This window comes from Neolamprologus brichardi, chromosome 15 (assembly GCF_056152115.1).
Source record: "Neolamprologus brichardi isolate AB-2024 chromosome 15, ASM5615211v1, whole genome shotgun sequence".
NCBI lineage: Eukaryota > Metazoa > Chordata > Actinopteri > Cichliformes > Cichlidae > Neolamprologus > Neolamprologus brichardi.
In genome coordinates, this window is record NC_142118.1 from 19,512,798 (window position 1) to 19,538,973 (window position 26,176).

Sequence of the window (26,176 nt, forward strand, 5' to 3'; positions counted from 1 at the left end):
GATGCAGAACCTGTACTAGTCTGTGGTGATGATGAGAGAGCTGAGCACGAAAGCAAAGCTGTTAATATATACTGTGTGAGCTTTTCTCACCTATTGCCATGAACTGGGAGTAGTGGCCAGAAGATTGCAGATACGAGAGGTGGAAATTAGCTTCCTCTGAAGGATGTCTAAAATCAGCGGTTTATGCTTGCTGTTGTTGAAAATGAGTGTACAAGCATGCGCATCCTTACCAGCATTTTAATTATATATCACTGCAAAAGTGATAGAGAGGGGCTTCCTTCAAAAGCTGGAAGATGACAGTCGAGAACTTTGAAAAGAAAAAAAGATCAGTGACGGCTTTGTTTCCTGTTTTGACTCCCTGTTTCTACCTTCTATTTCTGGACTGAATTACTTTTTCTAAATATGATACCGCTCGTGCAGGAGAACATGGCACTGAGTCCAGTGTGCCGGTATACATGGTTACGGGGCTGTATTAATGTTGCTGGGCTTACTAACAGTGACAAATGTGTCACCCATAACCACTGTTTTAGTGGCTAGTTGTTGCATCTGAATAGGAAAGCCTGGACACATTCCAAGTGAGCTCAGTCATATCCTACTGAGAGGAAACCCCAGGGCATAGCCAGGACACAGTGAAGAGATTATGTCCGTTTTCTGGCTTGGGAATGATCTGGTGTATTTCCCCCAAGTTTCTCTAATGCTACCAGTAGTTCTGCTCAGCTTGGAAGATGGTGTATAAACTTGTATTTATTTTGGAGCTGAAAGGTCAAAAAGGTTCACAATGTGATCCTGAGAAATGAAAGACAAACACTTTCACAGAGTTTCCACAGTCAAGAGTAATGAATATTCAATAATGATATATCCAAAAACAAACTATCTGCATCACATGGTTTTAGCACAGTAGCTTTTTTTATTCTTTCCGTACTGAATTGCTGGGAGCTTTCATCACACAGTATGCACGTAGCATTTCATACACAGAAAATAGACATTTAATTAACAGGAATCGCTAAGGAACTGCTCTTAGGGAAAGTCAATCAATCAGGGTGTAGTTAGGGTGTACTTAATGACTAGACTGAATTCAAAAGGTATTACACATATACTGGTTTAGTGCCAAGGACACAGGAGAATGGAAAAAGAATAAACTGAACATGCATAACTGATGCCTGCAGGACACAGAGATATAGTTTCTTCTGGTAGCGAATGGATTCATGAAACACTAGTGTAAAATTAAATGTGCTATCGTGGCTTTATAGTGAAAAGGTTTCTTCGGAGCATATATAGGACCTATAAATATAACTTAATATACCACAGTAAAAGTGTTCTACATAAGTTTAAGGGAAACACATTTAATACAATCTTACTGTTTTAGATTGTCATTGCTAAAAGAAAGATTTGAAGTGAAACATTAACTGTCCTGTGAGTTTCTGTGCTTGCCATTTCAGAAAAATTATTTTCCTATTCTTTTTTGTTAATTAGCATGCAGACAAGAAGAACATTACATACAAAACACTAAGTACAACAGACAAACTTTAAACACTTTCAAGTTAGGTGGGAGGATATTTGCAGTTTTTTAAACTTGATGAACATTCTGAGTCCAACATGTATTCAGCAATGTTCAGCTTTTGAATGCCAGGCTGAGCACAGCCAGGGACATTGTGCAAAGCCTTTTGGTGTCAGTTCTGCTTGCACTGACACAATATGTGGACAGTCATTTGTGGATTCGCAGCTTATTACCACTTCAGCAGAATGCTCGCCTGCCTCGTGTTAACTCCACGGCACCGCTTCCCTTCAGCTCTCTGATGCTTTTTATCTGTGTGCTTGTTATGATAACACCTCTGTATGTGAGCTACGACATCTCACCCTTGTCTTTTGTATCACCTTATTAAACAGGCGTCCTCACACGAACACACACATATGTGCACAGCATCTCAGCCTAACTGCTGCAGTAGATGTTAAAAGGATGACTGTGTAATGTGGATCAGTTTTCCCTCCAGCTTGACATTCCTCGAGTGATTTTATGATTTTTTTGGTTAATAATGAGATTACAACTATTTAATTATAATTGCTCATTCATTGGAACAAGTGTGGATTTATTGAACTCAAAAAACTGAAATGAAGAGTGTGTAAAGGAGTCTGAAAGTCCAAAAGTAGAGCATTGTTGCAAAGTACAGCTGTCATGGTTATTTTGTTCTAATAAAATAGTTAATTGACATTAAAATGTTTTTAATTGCAGTCTTAATATCACTAAATCATTGTTAATATTAAGTATGCCTTTATATCAGTTTAAAGTGGCCTATTTTTCTATTGCTACTTTTAGCTATTCCCTTATTCCCAAAGGGTCCCCACAGCAGGTAGCCCCACATGTTTTCATTTGGTTGATTTTTACACTTGCTGTCTTTCACTTATTACACGACTGTGGCAACAACTATACCATCTGTATAAAACTTATGATACAAGAAAGAAAGAAAGAAATGAAATAAAAAGCTATCCTCCATGTGTCTTTACTCTTGCTGACTGTAGCTGCGAGCCCCTCCCAGCTGTTAGCCACGACATTTAATCTGCCGATTTGGGTTTCTGGACACACATTCTTCTATTATTTTTTTAATGCCCCTGAACATTTTTCAAAGCGCATTCATATTATTCACTTTTAATAGTGAAAAAAAATCCAATTTGTGGATCATTTTGGTGAAAGCTTCATGCTTTGCCTCTTCTTTTAAAGGTTTCTTGGTTGCCATGGTGATATGTCCCTGCTGAAAAGTCAAGGCAACTTACATGATGCAAACACAAAACTTAATTTAGATACATTAGTTTCAATGTCATGGTGACTCACACAAAAAGCAAGCAAACAAATGGACAGTTTGTGTCCATAAATATGTTTTTGTGGTTTTTTTGGTTTTTATTTCACATTTTGCTATGACCAGGCTGCAATTCAGGTCCCACCACAACGCCCCCAATGTTGAACCCCCTGAAAAACTGAAGTGTGTGTTTTCTTTGTTCACCAGTCAAGTTGTCTTTTTGTCTTTTAAAATCATTCTTATCAGGCATTAATCTACAACCTTTAGTATAAAGACTAGTACTACATTCCTCCGCACTGTTTAAAGAGGGTTCACTCAGTCCCATTGCGTCTAAAATACAACAAATAGTGACATCATAGGCATACACACACACACACACACACCGAATATGCGTGAGAAAGAAGCTGCAGGCTACAAGTGCTACAGACACTGATGCCTCTTCTAATGGAATTCAGTGTGCTGTGACTGTGTGAGCAAAACAGAGCAGAAGAAAGATGAGGAAAGAGAGGGAACGAGCCATGCAGTTTCCAGAGGGACCCGGTGCTGTGCTATTTTTAACACTCTCTTTATAACGATCGTCCCATTCATACATCACTACTTGTGCTACACGGGTTCGTAACAGCTTTTCTGTGCTGAACACTGACACCAGCATCTCCATTGGACTATATCTGAAGTCAGAACAGATTCATAGCTTTGTACTCGAGGTGAGGAAGTATGATTAACGCGTTTAAATTGTTGTCACATAAGGCGGTAGACCTTATAGTCTTAGAGAATGACCTCCAGCTGTGCAGTTGTGATCTACAGCGTGACTCAACAGAAAGTGATCACACTGTAAATGGTTTTCATGCACCAGTGGTTGACCTGGTGCTGGCAAAGGAGAAGCAGAGGGCCCTAAATCAGGCAAAACAGTATGGGTGAGATGACCTGGTGAGCCGATTAATTCTGGCTTTTGCTTCATCTTAATAGCAGGGAGTTCATGGTTTTAACCTTTATGTTGTTTTTTTGTCCTCTGCAGTAATGAGAAAGAGTTTATTATGCATTATGTTATATTCATGCAATGATAATTTGCACCATTACTTCAAATTCCCGAATAGTATCACATACTAGGAGAGACAAACTTAATCTATTGTAAACTAATCTATATGAAAACAGTATTCCTCTAAATTTCTCCATCCATCCCTGTTACGGGATTGATGCCAAGGCCCAGTGATCTATACAAGCTCTTCCAGGGGTAAAGCCTGCAGAGCCATCTCTCCATCATGTCCTTGGTTTGTCCTCAGGTCTGATCCTCAGGCAAACCAAGGACATCCTTGAACCAGTTCAACTACAAGGCATGCAGAAGACATTACAGTAAGAAGCCTGGACCACTCCAAAATGTTATCTCTTAAGACTGAGCTCAGACACACCTTAGAGGAAGCTAATTTGTGCATTTTTGAATGTCCACCTTAATCTGGTGGCGGTATCTGCCTACCCAAGTGATCCCAGGAGCTCTGTTGTTAGGGGAAACGTGCCCCCTGGTAAGGTATAGTAAAACAAATTGGTCCTGGGTAAGGCACCAAGCAACCCCTTAGTAAGTGTGATGTTGTTATATTTACAGATTCATAGCCACAACCTTCACATGTTCAATTTTTGTAAGCAAGCAGCAAAATATTTTATGTCTTTATGAATTAAACATGATGTTTATATCTAAACATACATTTAGTTTACATTTGGTTTCCATACATTTTCACTTCTCTGCAGTAATGCTGGCATCGCATCACTACAACAGGAAAAGCACTGCATTTTATGCCTTTTTTAAAGCCATGCATTGGGTCAAATTGGACTCTGTGGTGGACTGGTTTAACACTGCTCTAGATTATCTTACCTAGCATATTTAATTAAGATGTAGGAAGATTCTTCTGGTAGGATTAAGAGAGTCTTTATTTGTTGCTTTGAACAATGCATTATGGCCAGTGAAGATTTCAGACTCAGGATCCTAAAGATCATAGAGAAGTGCAGCAATGATGAAGGCAAGGGATTGAAGTTGACTGTAGCCAACTCAGCAGGTGGTGAGGGCTGAAGGTAGAAGCGGGGCTTAGATGATGAATGAGAGACGGAGTGCAGAGCGAAGTGGCAGGCGTGGAGCGCTGGTGCAGCTGATGAGGCGAGGGTGGTCGATGCTGTGCTTGAGAATGAGTATGAATCTAAAGAACAGGAGAGATTTTCTTAGACCGAAAGCAAACTGTGACGCAGAGAAAAATAAGCCTGAATGCGTAAGTAGACCCAATGATGTGGTGATTGTTTTTTAGTGTTTTTTAAATAAATTAAACTGAAATACAGTGTGGTGGATGGATGATGAGGAATAAAACATAGAGATTCTTTCTGTTGTTGTAAAACACACATTTACCCAAAATAGAATCCCCATAGCGTTATGAAAAATATCCTTATAACATGATATAGACAGTTTTTACCTTAAAGCCAACATTCCCAGCACTTGTGGTCTTATTAAAACTGTAGATATTGTTCTTTTCTTTTTCCAAAGTTTAACTTTTAGCTTTAAATTGTATGTAGAGGGTTTTTATTGAAATCCTGTAAAGGATCCACAGAGCCCCAATTTGTATTCAAAACAGGGTTTAACCTGTGCATGATTTTGCTTATGTAATGAGACTGTCAAAATGCAGCTATTTATTCTTTTTTACCGGTTTCCATGGCAGACAGAATTGCACTTTCCAAGTATTCAGGGCTTGTCTTACACTTTTATTTTCAAGACTGCCATGGGAAACGTACGATAGCATAGGAATAGAAAAGCCTATACAGAGATTCTGTGAATCTGTGATGAGTTATTTTGTTTAACTAACTAACTGATTGGTAGTATGAATATGATTTTTCAGATCTGACTTGTAGAAAAAGGTTAGTATTGGGCTTTCATACTCATATGCCCCACATACCTGCCATAGATCTAAGTTCCTTAGATCTGCATTCTTTTTAACCTCCTAACGTATTGGAGTCTGTGACAATATCCCACATAGCAAAATTGGTATGGCCCAGATCTGGCCCGCACACTGCAAAGAATGACGGCCCTTTGGTGGTTCAGATTTGGTTTGCTAGAGGTGGCCCACATATGGGCCAGCACAAGACCAGTTGCAAACACACTGCTGGCCACACAGCCTAGAGGAGCCATGGATCGAACCACTAACCTGCTGATCAGTAGGTGACCTGCTCTACCTACTGAGCTACAGCCGCCCGGTGGGAAACATAAGTAACCCCCTCACTAGGTTTTGCATAAAGTGTACACTCACAAACCTGTCAAACCTGGATTTGAAACTTTGGCTACCATAGCAGTATACAAGGCATTTGGGTCTTGTTGCAGTACTATAATAGGAAAATAGAACATAAATAGTGCCATAATTACCAGACCTGGCCCACATCTGGTTGACATACACTCTGCCATGACACCAGTCAGTCAGAAGTGCCAGCTTGATGCCGCATTTGGGGAAGACCTGTTATTTTTTATGAGCCTGGGACACATAAACCAAACCATAAACGAGCCAGATATGGCATGCCATCACATAAACAGTGCCATCTATACCAGACCTGGCCCATATCTGGATGACATACCACTTACCGTGCCAGAAGTCAGCCAGCAGTGTCGGCTTGACACCAGATCTGGGCCAAACCTGTCTAGGGATGGGTATCGAAAACCGGTTCTTGTTGAGAACCGGTTCCCACTGTTTTAATTCCTTGGAATTGTTTGCCATTTTTGCAAACGATTCCCTTATCGATTCCAGTCGCCCCGAATGACGTCACCACGTTGCGGAGCGTCATTTACCTGTCAGGAAATACGGCGCCTAAGCGGCTCAAACGCTCGAACGGATGACAACAGGGCAACTTGCAATACTTGAAAAGTAGATATTTCATTTAAGGGAGAAAACACTACAAATATGCAAAAGCATTTGCTCACAAAACATGCGATAACCTTAAATGAATGTCGTGTTTTTAATTCCGCTCCGGAATCGTGAATCTCAAGCCAGCAGCAGTGGTAATGTTTGCACGTCCTCTCCCGTTAATGCGGCAGGTAAATAATCAACTAACAGTGCATATTATGTTAGCGCGATCTGCCTTATTACAAAACCTGCCATTACTGTGCATTTATTTAGGTGACCATGACGAGAGAGACAGACAGAGTCTGGCTCAGATGCTGGCAGTTCTCGCTGCAGTCTACCGGTAGCGTCTCCTTTCAGGCCAGGATAGACGAATGTCACCGAGCAGTGACTAAGTTTGTGGTAAAAGGCTTGCACCCATTTGCCACAGCAGATGCCCCCGATTTTCGGTAAGTGAATGAGTTTAATTGTAGGCAGGGACATTACTGGATATTCTTGTGTAATTGCTACTGAATAATTTATGTTATACTTTGTTATTGCTACAGAAGAATATTTATTTTATTATTTTACATGTACTATTTTTTTTCCCAGGGACCCTGTGACACCCCATTGAAGAGCCGTAGGCTGTGGATCTCTTAAGATCTCACTGTTGGGTTTGTAAGGCCATGTTACTCGTAAATGTCTATCTTATTCAAAGAGAAGATATAAAACAACGTTCTAAGCTAATCGACCTTAGTGTTCTCCTTTTTTAAAAAGAATCGATAAGAGAATCGATAAAGAATCAAATCATTAAACAGAATCAAAATTGGATCGAAATCGTGAAAATCTTATCAATACCCATCCCTAAACCTGTCTGCTATGTGGGATGACCCTCAGCTCTAAAACTTTCCTAATGACTTTTTGGGTTAAATCACTAGTTTGAGGTCATATTAAATAAAAATGTCATTAATATTGTAAAATGTGGTAAATATTGGATTCAGAAAGGAGGATTATCTAAAATATTCTAATGGACTGATGAATCAAAAGTCTTTCAACAATAAACATGCATTGCATGTGGTTTTTCCCTTGCCTGTCACATCCTGTTTCAATGGTGAAAACACTGATCTCAAGGCTTCATAACACGACTTCACTAAATAGTGTGTGACTGTGTGTTGACTACTCTGGTCTTTTATACTTTATACTTTCTATGGTAGCTGGTAGTTTGGATGGAATAGTCATTCTGGTGAGGCAGCACAGCATGCAGACACCGACAACTTTTAAGACAGGAGGAAGACATTAGGGACACATAGAGAAAGATTAAGACAGGATACAGATAAGATATACTGAGGCATGAGCGAGAAGCACAATCCAGACATCAGTGTGTGCCACTGTGCGTATCTCTTAGGGCGACAGCCATCCGCTATTTCACAGGAGGATGACTGGGACGCAGGTGATGGAGTGTGCCTCATCATTCAACAGCTGTGAGCACATATCCACACACACACAAAGACCTAAAACCAGACAACAGAGTCTGAGGTCAGATTAGATCAAGCTGTCGTTGCCACAAACCAACCACTGTGTGTCTCTCATTGTGTGGGTGTGTGTTGCAAGTGTGTGCGTGTGCAGAAATGAATGCATTTGAAACTGCTGTGTTGTTTTTAGCCTGTGGGCAGGGTCAGTGTCAGTCAGAGTTAGCCCACGCAGAAAGGGAGACAGCTGGAGAGAGACGGTCGGCTGGACAAGCCGGCCACCACCTGGAAACACAACGAGGACATGTCGAAAAAAAGAAAGATGGAAAAACAGGAAGCTATTAACGGAGAATGTCACTGTGTGTTTTGCAAACTGAAGACAGTGCTATTATTCATCTACAATTTAAATGTTATATGGTAGGAGGTGAACTGCAGAGGAGTGTGATGATCCAGCTTAGAATGAGATCAGATCGTTGCATAGAAATACTGTGGGTGGAGGCACTGTCATTGGCATTGTATTAAACACACAATTCATAAGTTATACAAAGCAAGTGCAGGAAGTAGTGTGTCATTTATGTAGCGAGGTGGAAAGTAAAACCCCACAGGAAGAGATAAGCAGCGATACGATGACCAGAGACTAGGAAATGTCAATGAAATTCTGTGGCGAAGAAAGAACTGGTAGCACTGTGGGGGGAGCTAAAAAAAATAGTATTTGACTCATGTTTCAGTTAGAAATATTTCTAACTGCCAACATATTTTCACTCCAGTCAAGTAATGTTATCTGTACTTCACCAGGAATTGAAGTATATGTTGAAAAATTGAAGATAGTAATGACTTTGCTGCAGTTTTCATCATCCTGATTTGACCTACTTGAGGGTTGGTTCTGTCTGACAGCGAGAGCCTGACATGTCAATGAATCTGCAGTTAGAAAGGCACCGTTTGACCAGCGATCTCTTTATATCTGGATGATGTGTGTGTTTGTTCATTAGCTGGTCAACCGTCTAACTTCACACGGAAGACCAAAGTTTAGATTCCTTCACAAGGCCGGAGTTAATATTGATCTTTCTACAGACCAACCTGTCCCTGACTTTGAACCTTTTCCTCAGTAAAATGTGTGAAAATGGTAAAGAATACCTGTTAAAAGTTCCCTGCACCTGTATATGGTTCATTTTATTTGAACTCCAAAATTCACCAATTTCAACAATGTTTTTTTCATATTATTTTGTGGCTCAAAAACAGCACACCTTAAGGTTTTTACCTGGTTTAAAATAAATCTTTGGTATGGTGACAACACATATAAGCACAATTAATTTGCGTATAGCCAAGACAGTGAGTTAATGTTACCTTATTTAACACTCATTTATACATTTTTGTGTTATTTCTGGTTGTTTATTGAAGAATAAAATGATTTTGTATTTCAGGAAATTAGATTCTGATTTAAAAATCTTGATACTGCTTGGCAAGAGCATTTTTGTGGTCTGACCTCACAAGTATTTGGCATTTTTGCTCGGAAATGACAACAATAATTATAAATAAGTAAACAATTGTTGATTATTTTCTTGATTCCATTAGCTTATTACTGTTTTTTAAAAAAAACATTGGCACTAGGGATGATCTGTCTACATATATCATCAACATACTCACTTGTGTTATTAAAATAAATAGACATACTTTAAATGCCCCATAATATTTAGATTGCATTTTTTTTTTATGATTCAGTTATCCAATTTACAGCAAGCACTTTATCACCATAACCTCAGTGTTATTGTGCACTTTCGGGTGCATTTTCGATTTATTTGTTAAGGGTTAGAGATTATTTAAGACTCTGAGAGTTGCAGATTAATTTCTGCCAATCCATCTCCACTCCACTGAACTTTCACCCTGTTTCACATTAGTCCAAACAGCAGTTCAATACTAGGATGTTTTCCCACAGGAAAAAATGCCGTCCAGCTTAACAACTGTCAGAAAAGACTAAGAAAAACAACTATGTTTATACTAAACCAACCAGACTGTTTCCCTGCCTCATAGGCTTAAAAGCTCAAACTCAACAGTAGTTTTACTTTTACAGTGGCATTCTTCAAACACGTGCACCTGTCAAACTCTAACTCAAACAAATGACCATGCAGTAAAGAAGCGCACAAACTGTGAGACATTAGCAGTCAACAGAAGAGCAGACTGAATGGGATCACATTATCACATCAGGCTGAGAGTGGATTAGAGAGCGAGATTGTAGCTTTGGGCCTGTGCTGCTGGTGACTCATCTGACCTGATTCTCAACAGCAGCAGCAGCAACAGCAGAGGCAGAAAAAGTCAATGAAACACACATCGATCACTCACCTGTCACCATATGTGGGGTGCTCTGTTTTCACATATGTGCTGTATCATTAACAGTGATTAAAATTAAATGCAGAGCTCTGCTTTGGGTAGCATGATGGTGCTAAATTTAGCACTGATTATTTGTTTGACGTGGCGAGATGTATGAACTAAAACTGTGCTGAAACTGGACATTTTCTCTCACTAAACCCATTTAAGAACTTTAATGGGGGGAAAGGAGTCCTGCACCTCCTCTTGGCTCTGTGAAAGGACACTACAATTGATCACAGATACAGACCAGATCAGTAGAGCTGTATGAAGGACAAAAACTGCTTCATGAAGACTAAGAAAGAGTCTGCTGTGAGTTAAGCAGTAGACTTTCACGTGAGAATGTTTTTTGAATGGCGTATGAAGCCGTGAGTCAGCACTGATTTATTTTGATCACATATAAACCCAGTCCATTCTCGTTCCCTGGGTGTCAAGCAATGCAGTTTTATCAAATCGGCTGATGTGCCTCAGTTATTCACAAGGCTGCACTTAACTTCTTGGTTACCATACAAGTAAGTTTTTAGTCCATACACCTCACCAAATGGTTTTTAATGACTCAACCTAACCAAATAGCTTTTAGTGTCCAAACCTTACCGAGGAGCACTTAGTGCCTAAATCTAACCAGTAAAAAGTAGGTCAAATGAAACAAATCATCAAGTTAAAAAAAAAAATTGAAATGCAAAGGTCCAATTTGGATGTGAATCACAGTGTCTTGTCTGCTATATGTGTGGCTTAAACCCCTTGTAAAACTGAACCGTTGTGTCTCAGTCCAATATTACCAGGGCTCTTGCACAAAGGCACAGCTGCCAAATGGCACCTTGGTGAGACTCAGGCAGCTACTCACAAAACAGCCTCAAGATATATCAATGGATTGAGGAGCTTAGAACAAAGAAATAGTGCAGGAAAAAGACTGTCACGTTTCTCATTTTACCCACTATAGCTTGAAGTGATATGTAAACCACTATTATTGTAGAAAATGATGAAATGAGTACAAAGAGACAGATCAAAGTCTTGCTAGCTGCTTTCACAAGCATTTTCTTTTCCAACCAGCACCTGCATTAGGGGTTTCTTTTGTGTGTCTTTCTAAAAAGCTTAAACACATCCCTGAAGTGGCTCATGTTTGAAAGATAGTATGTCAGTTATTTAGCAGAAAGGCATGGAAAACCTGTGACTTGATCTCACCTTGGCTATTATTTCCTTCTTGTCTGTTATTTATTAGTACTGGTTCCAGAATCATACATGAGGTTTTGACTTTATGTTCCTCAGCTGAGGCCCAGTGCTAATCCCAACCTACTCATGACTCATTGCACTCTGTAGGCTTTTATGCCTATTATGGAAAATTGCAGTATATAAAAGCGCAAAGCTGCTTTAGCTGAATGTTGGTAATCAGGGCTCTGTTGATGTGTCCCTGTCCATTAATGTTTCACAGCGTGGGCGGGCTGTAAACTCTCCATATGCTCCTTATCTTACACTGAATTTGAGTAAATAGCAGTTTTGGGGTCCAACAAAGCACTGTATTAGCCCTTACTTGTACATTATATTTGTTTTAAATCACAAGATTGAAATGCATTGCCACATAACTGCAAGTTTACAGTATAAAGTTAAGCCTGACATAAGTCCACATACTCAGCACCAGTCCCTAACAAGATATGAGGTATTCATATTTCTAAGACAATATTAGGGGATCAGCTGATCATTTAAGTACCTTGTTTCTGTGAATTGGGGATATGTAAATAAAACTGAATTGTGTACAATGGTATGTTTCACATAGAAGTCTGTTCATTTCTGTTTTAGCTACCTGAAAGTTTTGCTTTTAGGTGTTTGGCATCATTGTTTGCGTTTTTTACTACTTTCTTTAAGTTACAGTGTTACCTTTTCAGGTTTTTGGAGAAATTTGATGCAGGTTTTGGATGGTCATTTCCATCATGGCCACAGTTTTCACTTTATCATCACATTCTTGTTATTTTGCACACTGAATTTGACATAATATGGATATCTCCATCAAGGTTGAGTGATCACATGAAAATATCTGTTGCACGTCTCTCCTGACCTTCTCTGTACATATTGACAACGATTTGAATTTCAGATTTGGTTTCATCCCTTCATAAGACCTGTTGCCACCAATTTTGAGCCCAGTTCTTGTGTAATTTGACATGCCTCAGCCTTTTCTCCCTGTTTCCTTTCCATGACAATGGCTTCTTGACAGGCATATGGCACTGTTTCTGATGAGATGTAAATTACTTCCAGATGGTGTTCACCTGCTGTAAAAGGTGTTTGTTTTGTTTTTTCTTTAGGCCTGCCACCTCTTTTGTCTTCCACTTGTCCATTTTTTTTCCAGTTTTTTTTTCAGGATAGACTGCGTACCATGCTGAGATATGCCAAGTTTTCTGGCTAATACAAAACAACACTGGTTCACCCCTCGAGTTAAGTGACTTTTATAATGCTTGGTCGGTCAGTGTCCAGAACCTTAAATATATAGGACTGACTGGACTGACGATGAGTAAAAAAGCAGCTATTGTCCAAGTGAAGGCTTTGGCGACCAGGAAGTCTGAAGAACTATTGCTCTATTATTTTCACTAGTCTGGCTTCTTGGTAGCAAAATATGAAGAAATGAGATTGAGACTTTTGCACAGTTCTGTATAACTAGCAAGCAAATTGTCAATGCTCTTTATGTCAGTGGTGTTTTAAAGATTATTCAACGTATTTATGATCATGTTGATTAGTTTTATCTCACAGCCAAGGCACACAGAAGTTTGCAGCACAGTTATTTTTAATCAGTGGGAGCCTTGATTGGTCATAATCACTCCCAGCAGCTCATTCATCATCTGTCTACAGTGTGTTATGTTCCCTTAGCTGGTTAGATAGCACCTGACTGCCAACCTGCCCGCCTCTCTTCCTTTAACTCAATCACTGCTTTTAGTATGTGCGTCACCAGCTGAGTGTAAATTACAGGGTTTGAATTAGAAATATGTTCAGCCATTTTTCTATTGCTGGCTTTTTCCCCCCTTTCTGTTATTCTTTCATTTGTGCTCCCCTTACTTCCCTACTTCTCTTTCTCCCTCTTCACCTTTTTCAACCTCCTCCCTTTTAATAGAAGCAGCTGTGTCTAGTTACCATGGAAACCCATCCGATAAGCCTTGCCAATCAGACGTGTGTATGTGCGTAAGTTTGTGTGTAAAAGAGAGGGGTTTTTTCGTGTGTGTTCTTAACCCCCCCACCCCACCCTCTCTCCTCACCTGTCTGTGCAGTGTGTAATTACAGTCTACCCACTCGCTTCTAAAAATATCCCAAACCTCAGCAGACACCTGTGGAAACTTTTAGCTCCATCAGTTTGAGGACAAAGTTAAATGTTGCAGACTTCACTTTCCTGCACCTACTGCTGAGACCGTTCAAACTTTTCCCGCACTTCATGACTAGTTGCTTGAGGGAACAGACACTACCTGACTTCTAATGCCAAGAAAAACAACCGCAACAACCCTCCAGCTGCCACAACGCACAGCGAGAGCTGACATGGAGCTGGAACAGGCTGCTGCTCTACTTTTTCTTCCTGTCCTTTCTGCTGCTCGTGTCCTATTAGCTGTCCTGCAACCATGTGTACTCTGATTGAGAATGGATGTCACAACAAATCTTTGGTAAAAGTCAAAGTTTCCTAAAATTTTGAATGAAAAGTTATATAGTTCACAAACTATAGGGTCCATCCATCCATCCATCCATCCATCCATCCATCATCTTTTCTGCTTATCTAAAGTTGACAGCAGGGTAACCACAAACACTTTGCAGTTTCTCCAGGTGAATCCCAAGGGGTTTCCAGGCCAGATGACATATGGAACTTCTGCAGCAGGCAGCAGGTTTTTTGTATATACCTGTAAACTCCCATTTAGATGTATCCCCAGAAAACCTCCAAAGGGAGGCGCCCAGGAGACATCCTGATCAGATGCCCAATCCAACTCAACTAACTCCTTTTGATACGATGAAGCTGGGACTCTTACAGATAGAGTGACCTCCTCACCCTATCTGTAAGAGCTCTAGACACCCCATGGAGGAAACTCATTTTAGCTGCTTTTATTCGCAATCTTATTCTTTCCTTCATCACCCAAATTTCGTGACCTTAGGTGAGAGCTGGAAGGTAGATGGACTGATAAGTAGGAAGTTTCAGCTTCTAGCTCAGCTGTCTCTTCATAATGACAGTCTACACAACCGTGACATTACTCACATCGCACTCCAGCTTCCTGTCAATTATGAATAAGATCCTGAGATACTTAAACTAAGCCTCTCTCCCGCAACCACTTATTGGGTCTCATTAAGATTGAGATCTTGTTTTCAAGAGATTCTAACCGTTGCTTACTGGGATCAACTGATATAGCTTGTTCAGGGCTGACACTGATGGCAATTTTTAGTCATTAAAGAGACCGAAAAGTTATATTTGGAACTACTAAACATTTCCAGTAAAGAAAATATAATCTTGATTTCAAATTACAGAGTAAACTTTGCTTTAATCATTTGTGTTGTATTTGAACTACATTTCGTGGCAGGAAAGCTGTCATTTATTACTTCATCTCTTGCTTAATAATTTAACCTGAAGTAATAACTCATCATTCTGTTATTTAGAACTAATGATATAGCGCTTTAAGAGGTACACTGGTCCACACAGTGAATGCACAGAGAGCCAAATAAGAACTTCTTTAAAACCTAACAATGATAAATGTAAACCCAGTCCCTGCTGTTTACTCTACACTTTCCTGTAGCTGTCAGATAATACTCAAACGGTATCTGGCTGAAATAAAACATACAGTGCTTCCCGATTTTATTTTTTTATCCTCTCACTGTTAAATAGATTTCCCTCGTTAACAACGTTTAGTAGTATACATATTTTGGGGCTTTTTAGCCATTATTTTTAATAAGACCTGGAGATCTGGGAGAAAGACCAGGAAAAACAGATGCAGTAACTGGCTTTAGTGGCAGATTTGAACCCGGGATCTATATACTTTTAAAGTTTTCTGTTTGCTGAAGTGCTACGTAGGTTAACACACATAAAGCTTAATTCTATATAACTTCTATTAACCACACAAATGTTAAGTAACTTGGTCCACTGTATTAACTTTCTGTAAAACAATAACACATCTATGCTGCTTTTCACTCAACGTGTGCAGCTGTCTGGTAAAGTGCAACATTTATATTGTGAAAGATTTATTTTGTCTATATTGCAAAGTGTCCATACCTTTTTTTTTTTAAATTCAAGCTTACGTTGTTAAATAAACACAAAATCTTAGGCCCACATTTCCTGTGCAGCTCCTAACACTACATTACATATGCAGTTGTACTAGCCGGAGGGGATTCATCTATTGCCTGCAAGGCACCAAAAAACACAGCAGTCGTGCATTTTAATGGCATGTGTTGCCAACAAATGTATGAGCATATTTGTGGTTCTGCCACTGTTGCTTATAATCAAAGTTTTGCAAATATTGCACTGTGCCCTGGTGAATAAAAAAATGCGCCCACACACAGATTTTCCTGTGTTGCAGTGGCTCAGGTCCCACATGAAAACGAATTCAGAGAGAACCTGCAAGAAGATGATCTGTATCTGCGCACACACACATACACACACAGAGATTTGTTGAAGACTCTGCTCTCTGGGGCAATTGGTCAGCTCGCTCTATCTGCTCACATCCAAACTCACAAGCACACATACACTCTCCTACTTTTCTTGCCCTCGCGGTGACAGGTGAAGGATTGTACATTCGAAACCACCATGCCCTCTATTTCAACTGGCTTCCTTTTGCTTTTGAATTCTAAGTAATATAAAAGTACATAAAGAAACTTGGTTCAAAGTTATTAAAGCACAAACTTGCATTCTACAGATAATAGATTTAGAAAAGAGTAATAAAACACAAAATAAATATAAAGTGAATCACCAGTCAGTGTGCATTTACCTTTCTTTATTAAGACAGTAGAATTCACAGAAGAGTTGTAGTTTTGATATTAGTTATACTAGGAGTCAGTTCCAATAATCATAAAGGTTTTTTTTGGAAATTAAACTCAGCTTGTGGCTAATAATATTTTTATGTCAGTCCTCGTTATTTTCCTTTCATAAGGCCATAAGGCCAAATCCCACCAATACAACTTACTATTCAATATACAGTGCCGAACACATTTATTTGACCACCTGACATAAAAACAAGAAAATACGAATATTTTAGAAAATGTTCAAAAACTATTTAACTATTTTATGCTGAATTCACATTTTTATTCTCAAATTTAAGCAGGTACACTGGACTTCAAACATAAGCGCAAACATTACTTTTTTCTGTAAAATAATAAACTTTTCTAAATTCATAGATAGTGTTAAGATGTGGATTTACCATTACAGAAAGATAACAAATGATTTTGGTAATTACCGGTACTGTTAATTTAGAGCAGCTGCTGCATAAACATTACACTGGATGGTGGTCTAATAAATGTGTCAAGCAGTGTACTGGAAAAGATTCAGTGTGTTCCAATAAACATAAAGTATGCCCAAAATACCTGAATGTTGTCCTGCAACTAAATCCATTTTGATTTTATAGTTATATTATAATTACGGAGAGCAGATTAAAGTTCACAGTAAAATTTTATGATGAAGCAGTAGATCCCTATTGTATCACAGACATTATGATATAACTTTATAAAAGATGGACATGGATTCAGGCTGTGAGAAGTGCCTGGAAACTGGAAGTGACTGCTAGACTTCCGCTCCTATTGAGTTCTGGTCTATAGGAAAATTACCCTTGGACATTAGCTTGGCTTGCATTTTCCTTATGTTAATAAGCTCAGTCACTGTTTTCAAGGAAAATTAAATAAACTTAAATTTCATTTTGATTGAGAAGCTGTTAGCCAATAAGCTTTGGGTTTTACAGGTGGAGGATTAATTCGTTTTTGGAACCAGTTTCAAGTGGCCATTAGAGAAACTGCAGTGTTTGGCCCTTCACCAGTGGCTACATTTTTTCACCCCTTTTCGCTCAATGGAGCACTGCTTATTCTCTACAATATGGAGAATTCATTCAGATATTTCATATAATAAATACTATGCTGTGTTTCACATACATGTTATCAAGTATATAACTCAAAGAAATGCCTCATGTTTTATATATTTGCGATGCAAAATCAAGTACTTATATTGTACTGAAAATCTTTTCAATCTGTTCATAAGTCTTTTGTTCCCTTCATAATTTATCGTTATTGCTCAAAATTAAAGGCTCCTGTTATTAGTATCTCTGCATTCTGGGCCTGGCATGATAATGATTTTGTGACGCCACCCACCCTGCACTAATTTGCAGAGATTTTTGGGTTCATGATCCCAGTAACTCGTTTCTTTTCCCCGACACTTGCGATTAACATAATTGTACCTCTTTATTGTGCTTGTCTCTTTTGCTTAATTAATTGTTAATTAACTATGTTGGTCCCACTCGGATTAAAAATGCTTTCGTCGGTTGTGGTACTGTTGCGGGCATGCAGGATAAAAGATGGCATCTCGTTGTAACGCTTAAATAAGTCAGCATGCGATTGTTTAATTTTTCCTTCCGAGGACATAAAAAAATCTCTGAGGCTGTAGCTTAATGGTGTGACCATAGCAACGGGGCTCCTTATTGCGGCGTCATTCAATAAGTCAGTCTACGAGGGCAATGGGCTACTTTACACTAAGGTAATGTTATAAGAAAGAGTCAAGGTTACTGTATATGTTTTGTCACCGTTCTCATATCAGACCTCACTTTCACAGCTAATTTCACTCTTAGTCTAACTATTGTTCCCCTGATGCTGCAATCCTTCCTGTCCAACCAGTCGTGTGCTTTACAAAGCTCTGCTTCGTAGAAGAAGATAATGCCTCCTCATCAGTTTTATCTGAGCTCGACTGTGGCATTTTTATCTGCTGGCTTTTAGTGGAGGTGGAACAAAATGTGAGATTACGTGCAAGCTGAATTCTTAGTCCCAGTTGTAGTAGTAGCTTCTGTTCTCTGCACAGACAGTATTTTACTGATTATGTCCTTAAGAATGCCATTTGTCTTTTTTTCTTCTCCTGCTTAAATTCAAAATACAGCTTTTTTTTTACAACAAGGACTCAGTAAGCGATATGTCATTCTGCTGCCTATATTATGGATCATCTGTGTGTGCAGTGTGGTTTAAAAGAACATTTTGTAGTATTTTGCGTCGCCTCTGTTGGCCACTGTAGTCTGCAGCTGACTCAACCACCAAAGCAGACTCGCACATTTGTGAAGGATGGCAACTTTCTATGTTCGATTTCCACTAGAACAAAATCTTCCAAGTGCTTTCAGTGTTGCAAAAGACCTACCGAAGATTACAAAAAAAAAAAAAATCAACAATAAGCCACACCCTTCTACTTCACAGTCAATTCAATAAACATGAGCAGTGTGCTCAAGTAGCAGTTGACAGAGAACGCTAAAAAAAACTCAGCAAAGATGATTCACATACAGCTAAATAATCCTTATAAGAATGCACTCTTGCTCTGCTAATGTTTTCGAAAAACTAGTGTGCCCGGTTTATTACAGATCCTCTTTTAAAAACAATAAAAAGTAATATTTGTGATCCGCTTTTTAAGACTTTCGTCTTCAGTATTAATACGCGGATTAAGGGCAGCGTGCCACAGACGGGGCAGAGGAGTCAGAAAGTATTTTACTGACAATAAAAAATATAACCTGTCTGATCTTTTAAGTATTATATAATCCTTGAAGTCATTTAATAAGCAGAAAGCACCCAGTATGTTTAGTTCCTGATTAAAAATTTAATCTCTTTTGTTTATTAGCCATTGAACCAACTAATATGTAAGACAGACAATTAATTTTAAAAATCCATCCAGATATCATTATGGAAATAAACGTTATTTACAGCCTCAGCAACCTAAGTAGGAGATATAGAACATGTAAATCAGGACACTCAGCTTTCTATTTCATCACCCGACTCTGTCCATTTGACTCAAAGGCAGACACCAAAGAAATATCATTACTTGTAACCGCTGCGTGCAAACATGCACACACAGAGCGGGTTTGTGTGCGCGCTGTGCTATCCTCAGTCCCAGCTTATCAGAGTCAGAGAGTTTGTTCTGCCTCTGAATTGAACGCACGAGGCCACCGTGCTGCAATTAGCTGAGAAAATCAGCCTGGCGGAGCACGCAGACATATCTCTGTCTCTCTGAGCAGATAAACAAATGACGGCTGCATCAGTGATCAGTGTTGTTCTGCGCAGCTTATTTAACTGGAATTTTATGCACTGCCGGGAACTGTGTGGTCAGAGTAATCTCTCAGAGAATTAGTGAAAAGAGAAGCAAGAGAAGTTGTGTTTTTTTGTTTTTAAGGAGGCTAATTATACCAGAGACTCCTGGTGTAAACCAGGGTCAGAAAGATGTGTGGAACTGTGGAGCTGACAGCAGTTTGGCTTTTTTTAATTTTTTATTTTACAATAACTGATTTTCATGTGCGCTGGAGGGCAAAAGCAGTCCAAAACAAGCTGGAAAGGAAAACCTGGTATAGCTAGGGTGTGGACTTCTTCTTCCTCTTCTTCTTTGGGCTGCTCCCTTTAAGAGTTGCCACAGTAGACCTTCTTCCTCCATCTCACCCTATTCCCAGCATCCTCTTCTGTCACACCAACAATGTAGTCTTCATTATATTTCTTTGTCTACTAAATATTCCATTTTTTGTACCAGCAACATGCAAACATTGTCAGTCTCATGCTCCACTCAACTCTGGGTTTACATGACAGTTTCGCTATGAGGACGAGTAATCTCTTTTTATTGTTTTTTTGTTTATGGAGACAAATTATTGAAAAAATAATTATTATAAAAATTATTTTTTTTGGGTGACAATGTGATTTTGAAACGCATGTTTATCTCTGTTTGGTGTCTGCAGCTGTTCAGACTCCTCAGAGAGAATGTGTTAGCCTTGCAAGCAATAAAGTGGAGCTTTGTAAGAATTAGCAGTCGTGATATTTTAACCCAAACCACCATCCGTCCATCTGCCCGTTCGTCCATCTATCCATCCATCCATCCATCCATTCGAAGTCCTCAAGAACCTTTATTTCTACAGTATTGGTCAGAATTGAATTAATTTAATCACCTAATGGGTCCTTACCCAAATTGTGGTCTAGTTCACATTTGTCATTTCATGGGCAATAAACTCTGTTGTATCTCATGTATTGTGAGCCGAATGAACTGCTAACATCATTGACGTTCTGGTTTATTACATAACCCTAGCCAGGGTTAATGTTTAAAGAGTTGCAATAACATACTTGAAAATATGAATCGAATAGTTATGTCTATAACTTCTGTTCCCTGAAGGAGAGGAATGAGGTACAACAGATAAGTATGGGATATCACGCCCTCACGTGTCCTGGCTGAAGAAACCTTTATTCACGCCTTTAAGGCAGATGACGTGTGATGACACGCGCACGGCCCCGCCTGCACATATAGCTGCTGTCATCACAGTCATCCCTCAGTTCGATAGCCGCTCTTCACCGAGCCAAACTGCTCAGTGGGGCCACCTTGTGTTGTACCTCGTTCCTCTCCTTCAGGGAACAGATTTGGACGCAATACGACCTTGTGGCCATCAGGAGAGAACTGTGTGCAGGAGGGATGCACAGACAGCGCATGAAGGTCACCCACTCGCTTTGCCGAAGCCAAAGCGAGAAGCACCAAAGACAAGTCCCAAGCAGGGACACTGGACTTAAGCATGGGCCTCAGCCGGCGAACTCCTTTCAGAAAACGTATGGCGAGGGAATGTGCACCTAGTGTCACCCCGTCAAAGCCAATATGACAAGCAGATATAGCTGCTAAATAAACCTTAATTGTTGAAAATGAAAGGCCCTTATCCAGCAGCTCCAGCAAGAATGTCAAAACATCCACAATAGAGCACTGAAATGGGAGAGTGTGGCGGTCCTGGCACCATTGCTCGAAGGCTTGCCATTTGTAAGCGTACAAGCCTCTAGTAGATGAGGCCCTAGCGCTCTGAATTGTTGCTATCACACTAGGTGGCAAACCCTTAGCAATCAAGCTTAACCTCTCAGTAGGTAAGCATGAAGGCACCACAGATCTGGGCGCGGATGAAACACTTCTCCTCCCGCCTGAGAGAGGAGATCCCTGCGGAAAGGAAGCTGCCAAGGACTCGCTGCTAGCAGGCTGATTATCTCTGCATACCACGACCTTGTGGGCCACCAAGGGGCCACTAGAATCAGAGAGAGGGAATGCCGATGCACTCTCTCTAGAACTGGAGATATCATTTCCACTGGGGAAAATGCATACAGGAGAACTGGCCATTGGTGCGCCAGTGCGTCCAAGCCCAAGGGTGCATTGTGGTCGATTATGGAGAAGAACAGGGGGCAGTGAGTATTTACCTTGGAAGCAAAAAGATTTATTTGCGCCTTGCCAAATAGATCCCAAATCTGAGCCACTATTAAAGGGTGTAACCTCCATTCTCTCACCAGAGGACCCCCCCTGGAGAGAAGGTCTGGCCCCAGGTTCAGGTGGCCCTGGACATGGGTGGCTCTTAGAAACAGAAAATGAACACTGCACCATAACAGCAGAGAGTGAGACAGCTTCAACAGGGGAAGAGAGTGTGTTCCTCCCTGCCTGTTTATGTAAGACACCACTGTTGAATTGTCTGTCCTGACTAAGACATGCTGGCCCTCCAAGACTGGACGGAAATGCTTTAGAGCTAAGAACACTGCTAACAGCTCTAAGTGGTTGATGTGCAGCTGGCGCTGGGCTGCGGACCAGATCCCTCCCACTGATCCACCCTCGCACAGCGCTCCCCACCCTCTTAGGGAAGCATCTGTGGACACCATCTTGCGAAACAACACCCTCCCAATCCGAGAGCCCTGATGCAGCAGCCTGGGCTCCCTCCAAGGACTGAGAGCTAGCATGCAAGCTGCGGTTACCAGCAGCCTCCTCCGGAGGTGATGCGATGCACACAAATGGTGTGAGAGAGTCTAGCATTGAAACACTCTCATTTTTAACAGTCCAAGTGGCACTACGGCGATCATAGATGCCATCATGCCCAACAAGCTTAATATCGTCTGGAAACGCAGTTTGCGTCCCAGCTGAAACTGAGCGAGGCAGCGATGAAACGCGGCCACTCTGTGCTCCGACAAACGTGCGCGGCTGGAAAGCTGTCATGTTTCGGCTGTGTGCAGGCAGGAGAAGGACCCAAACGCAAAACTCACCACACAGGAATTAAACTCAAAAAGCTCCTTTATTGCAGAATGGCACGAAAAATATAACTAAACTTAACTAAACTGGGACATGGATAACTAACACACAGGAAAACACAGTCATGAGGGAGACTACGACACTGACAAAGAGAAACACAGGGCTTAAATACACTGAGGGATAACGAGGGAATGAGACACAGAAGGAGAGCACAGCTGGGAGTACTCAGGCTGGACGAGACAAGGGAAGCAAAACTAGAAATGCTGACATAAGACACGGACCTTCAAAGTAAAACAGGAAACACACTGACTGAACTCTAAACATGTAAACTTAAAAGCAACTGGGGAGACAGAACATAGGATGTGTGACAGAACCAGCGACAGCTGTGTCTCCGCCTGCTCTCTGGAGCAAGCTACGAGAGCCCAGTCATCTAGATAGGCTAAGATGCGGATGCCTCTCTCTCTGAGGGGCGCTAGCGCTGCCTCGGCACATTTCATAAAGGTGCGAGGAGAGAGCGACAGCCCGAATGGCAGCACTAGGTATTCGTAGGCTACGCCCTCGAATGCAAACCTCAGAAACTGCCCGTGTTTCGGGTGTATAGCCACATGAAAATAAGCATGTGTTAGATCGATTGTTGCAAACCAATCTCCCGGGCTGACTGCATTCAAGAGCTGTCTGAGGGTTAGCATCTTGAACCTGTACGTTTGTAGATACGTGTTCAAGACTCGCAGGTCGAGGATGGGACGAAGCCCTCCCCCTTTTTTCGGAACAACAAAATAACGGCTGTACCAACCTTTGTCTGTCTCCGGAGCTGGGACCACTCGTATTGCTCTTTTCTGCAATAGCGCCTTTATTTCATCTCTGAGTATCCGGCTTGACCCGGAACTGCAACCGGTAATCCATGGCAACGGTTCGCAGCACCCACGGAGAGGGGGCGCAAGCGCACCAGTGAGGGAAGTGAGCAGCCACCCGGCTGACCTGCAGCACTGTCGGCGGGGCGTTGTCGCCCCCAGTGTGTCTGCAGGGGACTGCATCACCTGCCTGACCTGGCTCATTCTGCCTGCAGGCTGAGCATTTGTGAATAAACAACACTCTTTATTGATTGTAACATGGAAACATGTACATTCATACATTTTGTTGGAGGCACCTTTTCTGGGGCACAACAATGAAAAACAGCGGGAACACTCAATGTGGTCACCTGAACATTTAACACACCTGAACAGGGAGTTACCTGAGGCATTTTGTGTGCAGGGGTTTTGTGCTTGGGAGACAATGTTAGGAAAGTGCAGCGCCTTCTGGGGCTGACAACCTGAACAGAACTTAAGCGGCACCTCTTGGGCGGCAACAGAGGGGTAAAAGCAGTGTCTCCCTGCTGCTGGACCCCTTCTCCACTCGAAACCACAGCTAGGAGGGCTGAGGCTTCTTCCTCCTGGGCGTCGGGTCCCGCTGGGGGCCCGAGGGTGGGCCTTTGCTCCAGGCTGACTAGCGTGGAGCTCGGGCCGGAGGATGTGCTCTTGCTGGCGGCACACCCACTTCAGCAGTGGGCGCCGGTCTCTTGCCAGTCGGCAGAGGAGTGGCGGGCCTGTGAGAGCTAGCTGCGGGCTTGGGCTTGGGCTGACGTCTGGGGATGATGTTGCGCAGAGGTTACGTCTGCTTCTTCCTTAGATCGAATCTAGCCTGAATGGCTTCAAGTGAATGTGCAAATAACCCAGCCGCAGACACTGGTGCGTCCAGATATACAGCTCTGTCCCTATCCGGGACGTCAGAGAGGGTCAGCCACAATTGCCTCTGCGCCATTATTGTCGAAGCCATCCCTCTGCCCAGGGAGAGCGCTGAACAGCGAGACGCACGGAGGATGTAATCTGTAGCGACTCTGACCTCATTAAGAAAAGGTGCCAGCGGGCTGCCATCAGGAACCAGGGATCCGAGCTCCGCCAGGCACATTGCCTGGTACGCCTGGAGCATGATGACGGAGATCATGGCGCGAGCAGTGCCGGCCTGAGCCCGATAAATCTTCTCCAGCTGCGAAGCAGAGAATCTGCAGTGCTTGAACGGTAGAGTTGCGGGGCCGCCGACACCATGGTTTTGGGACGGGGCCAGATAAGCAGCCAGAGACGGCTCCATAGGGGGTGGGTTAGCTAAACCAGCCCCCTCGGCGCCGTCCAATTCCATGTACTGTCCATAGCCGGGCACAGTGACTAGACAGACAGGTAGACAGAGGTTTGTCCCATGATGCTGTTAGCTCGCAGAGAAAGTCTGGGAACATGGGAAGGCAGTTTTTGGCCATTGTGGGCTCCGGTGAGAGGAAAAAACCAGCGAACCGCACCGGCTTCTGAGCTGGTGGAGGAGAGGGCCAGTCCACCTGCAGCTTCTCAGGCGCACGGCAAAACAGGGAGAAAAGAGAGGCGTCATCGTGGCCGACCGGCGCAGAAGCGGCGACACATTGGGCCGACAATGAGCTCTCCTGCTCTCAACCCAGGTTGAAGCTCGTCAGCGCTCCTGCATGGTTCCGGCTCATCATCGGCTAACCCGTCAACATATTCCATGTGGTCAGCCCAGCTAATTGCGGGGACATCGACCGGAAAATCCTCGTCTTCGGACTCGGACGAAGCCGGGGATCCAGACTCGGAGAGGGTCATGCCGTGCGACAGCTGAGCATCCCAGCACTTTTTCCACAAACGTCACCCGTCTTTCCAGGGTCGAGCACCGGAGCTGGCAGCAAAACGCACAGGCTTCGGGCTCCGTCAACGCTCTCCTAGCGTGGACGATTAAGCTAAGTTCAAGTCGGCAGACAACGGAGCTAACTAGCAGCAGCTAGCTTGCCCAACTCAGCAGAGGTGTTCTCAGCGAGGTGAAGAGCTTAAGAACTGAGGGATGACTGTGATGACAGCGGCTATATGTGCAGGTGGGGCCGTGCGTGTGTCATCACACGTCATCTGCCTTAAAGGTGTGAATAAAGGTTTCTTCAGCCAGGACACGCGAGTGCGTGATATCCCATACTTATCTGTTGTACCGAGTGAATTGACTGAAAGGGAACAATTCATTTTCGTAATCGCTTATTCATTCAGGGTTGTGTGGGGGTTAGAACCTGCTGTGAGACCACTCAGCTCTGTTTCCAGTAGTAAGCAGCTGTTTCATTAAAAGAAAAAAAACCCTCTCATAACCTTCTGTTTGTTATCCCAACACTTAGAGGTGAAGTTGGTAAAAACAGATAAAATAAGGTTCAATTTATATGTATGAACTGCCGTCGAGCTGGAATAAAATGAACAGATTGATAAGATACTGTTTCTGATTCTTCCAATGTTCAGTAAAGCAGCACATGCCCAACTGCAGCATGCTGGGAGGACTCTGGGGAAAACATAAAAGGCCAATGAGCAGACCAAAGAGATTACAGCCTGGCTGTGCATGTGTGCGGGTGTGGGTAGGCTCATGTGAGGCAGATGAAATGCAGGAGAGATGGAGAAACAGAGCACCGTCCCCTTGCTACTCTGTCGGCCACAACGCGGACCTCCCGAGAGTGTCACATTT

General features: G+C 42.0%; 1 protein-coding gene across 5 annotated transcripts in view; it reads left to right on the top strand.

Annotated features, from left to right (window-relative positions):
- Positions 1 to 26,176, top strand: part of fam184ab (family with sequence similarity 184 member Ab) — a 206,014-nt gene that overhangs the window by 22,480 nt on the left and 157,358 nt on the right. The window contains exons 2-3 of one of the 5 annotated variants that reach the window (XM_087852126.1): positions 6,929 to 7,101; positions 7,244 to 7,305. The exons of 3 other annotated variants lie outside the window; for them this stretch is intronic. The gene's annotated coding sequence lies outside the window, so the exon portion shown is untranslated. Of the gene's footprint in view, positions 1 to 6,928; positions 7,102 to 7,157; positions 7,306 to 26,176 lie in introns of those variants that run through there. One more of the 5 variants, XM_087852127.1, reaches the window with a different exon arrangement.